This window comes from Propithecus coquereli, unplaced genomic scaffold, assembly GCF_000956105.1.
Source record: "Propithecus coquereli isolate 6110/MARCELLA unplaced genomic scaffold, Pcoq_1.0 Scaffold24, whole genome shotgun sequence".
Taxonomy (NCBI): Eukaryota; Metazoa; Chordata; class Mammalia; order Primates; family Indriidae; genus Propithecus; species Propithecus coquereli.
In genome coordinates this window covers 7,878,429-7,881,023 of record NW_012147952.1, presented here as the reverse complement: position 1 = coordinate 7,881,023, position 2,595 = coordinate 7,878,429, and the positions used below count along the sequence as shown (strand labels likewise).

Genomic DNA, 2,595 nt, shown 5'->3' with positions numbered 1-2,595 from the left:
CTCAGAGAAGTGGATGACAGAGTGTAGCCCTGCCATAGCTTGAATTCTCAAGTGTCTGTCACACTCTTGGGTTTATAACTATTTCAAAGTCCAGTAATTGAGGTTAATAGTTCACATAAAGGGTCTGATAAGGTGTGACGGCTCATTGTCTCATTCTCAAGGGGAGGGAGAATTCACTCCAAGTTCTCTTCACAGCAAAACATCTGTCACTCAAGAAGCAAACTATGTAAGTGTTTGGTTCATTTTAAAGCTACATAATACCACCCTAAGTTAGGTTGTTTTTTGTTTTTTTTGTTTTTTTTTTTGAGATAGGGTTTGGCTCTGTCACCCAGGCTGAAGTCCAGTGGTGTAATCATAGCTCACTGCAGCCTAGAACTCCTACGTTAAATCTTATGTCCACATTTGCCCATGTCAAATTTCTTGCCATTCTTTCTTTCAGTGTTTCCCTCTTCCAACTCTGTATATTTTCTGTGTTGCTTTGTTCTCACTTGGGAATTACTAGTCCACTATGTGTCAACAAGTATCAATCTTCCTCCAGATGAATTAAAAATTTCTAATACACGTGTGTGAAGACAACATGATCATTTTAAGTGGGTTTTTTTTCATATTCAATTGTGTATTATTTTGACTGAAAAAGGGCAAGATGGTATATGTTTACATTTCTTTGTTAGCAGCAGGTATATAGATGCATTTAACAAGTAGCAATCAGTGGTAGTGATTCTCATGTTTTATTTTATTTATTTATTGGTGGTTGCCAGGTATTGTTTGTTGGTATAGAGTTTCAATTTTACAAGATGAAAAAGTTGCAGAGATAGATGGTGGTGATGGTTGCACAACATTACTAACGCATTTAATAACATGGAACCACACACTTAAAAATAGCTAAGACAGTAAATTTTAGTCATATATATTTTACCACAATAAAAAAAATTGAAGAAAAAAGAATAAGCCAAGGGTTATAGGCCGAGCTCTCCTTATCTTGGCTGATAGTTTGATGGCCGTGGACAGCCAATAGAGGCAATGGTGAGTCCACAGAGAACCACCCAGGAAAGTCACCATCCAAATTTCCACATCCCTCCTTGGCAATTAAAATGAAGACAATTTCCTTCAGCATCTTGTGAGGATGTTCAATTTCTCCTGCTTTCCAAGATCCACCTCAGGTGAAGTCAATTTGTCCACAGGAGGTGTAGTTTCCAAAGCTGTCTACTGTGAACCTCTGAGAGATGTGAAATGAGCTGAGCTTTAGGAACCACAATAGAAGATCTCAAACAACTTTAAAATGTTTTGGCCATCAAATGATTCTCTTTCCTTGAAGATATATTTGCCATCCGCTGTGTAGAGATTGTACCTGCCTTCAGCACTGGGGTCTTTCCTGAATAGTATGTGTATTCATGACTTAACATGCAGATTCACACTACTCCACTCTTTCACTATTAGTCCAGATGCCTGAAAACGTTCCAGCACTTGATCTACTAATTCCTGCAGACTGTTGGAGCCACTTTTCATGTGGACTTTGGCATAAAGAACATCCACCATGCCAGGATCAACATTCATGTATTCTATCCCTGCCATCTCTACTTCCAGGGGCTGCCCCCAGAAATGTCATTAATTGAATTCCTCTTTACACTGCTGTAGCATCTCGCATGTCTGTTGGATCTCTTCCTCACTCAAAAGCACCAACATCCCAATAGTTAGATGAAGCTTTTTGGGATTCTGGAAAATGCTGCTATCAATGCATGTTCCATGGAACACTTCTCCAGTACTTCTTCCTCAGACCTCAGGAATCCTTCCTGAACCTCAACTTCATTGAGGAAAAAGGCAAGGAAGTGAGTAAAGGGCTGCTTTCTTCTAAAAGTGTCCAAAAGAACATCAATCCGAGTTCGGGCTGAAATTATACCATTTCAATGCTGGCCAGTGATTACAATTTCTCCATCTTGTCCAGGTTTAGGAATGCTAATAGGAGTTTTGGTCTCCATTTTTATTTTCTTCCTAGTGTCCCCTCTCTTTCCAACTATATGCTTGTAGAGCAGACTGGGAGCCTTCACAATAGACCAGAATCCTTGCGGGATCTGCTCCACCTTGTAGGCATCACAGGGCTCATCAGTACCCTCCATGGAGCCTTGACAGACATTCTCATCATCTTCTTCACGTTGATAAGTCTGTTCTTGGATGGGATTATTCCTGTAATTGTGACCATCAATTCTTATAAGCTGTAAGCACAGAATTTCCATGACACTCTCCCCAAATAATATTCCAGTGAAGTCCTGCAGGGACTAGGAAAATGGAGAAAGTAGGAGGAGACACAAGAGGCTGCCACAGCAGGAGTGTAAAAGAAAATTTTGTCAGGCCGTGCTGGGCTGAGTGCTCATTAATTCTCATGTTTTAATAGAACCACTGGGCATCCACTAGGCAGGCACAATTGCAATAGTCATCATCAATGATTAGTATTCATTTTATAAATTAATCTGTAGATTCAGTGCAATCCTAATGAAAATCTCAGCAAGCTTTTTGTGGACATTGATAAACAGAGGACCCACAATAGCCAAGACAAACTGAAAAAGAAGAGGAAAGTTGGAGGACAACCACTATCTGATT

The 2,595-nt window shown here is 39.9% G+C and overlaps 1 pseudogene; it reads right to left on the bottom strand.

Annotated features, from left to right (window-relative positions):
• Nucleotides 1–1,156: 1,156 nt before the first annotated feature.
• Nucleotides 1,157–2,249, bottom strand: LOC105811782 (annotated as a pseudogene).
• Between the last annotated feature and the right edge of the window lie 346 nt (nt 2,250–2,595).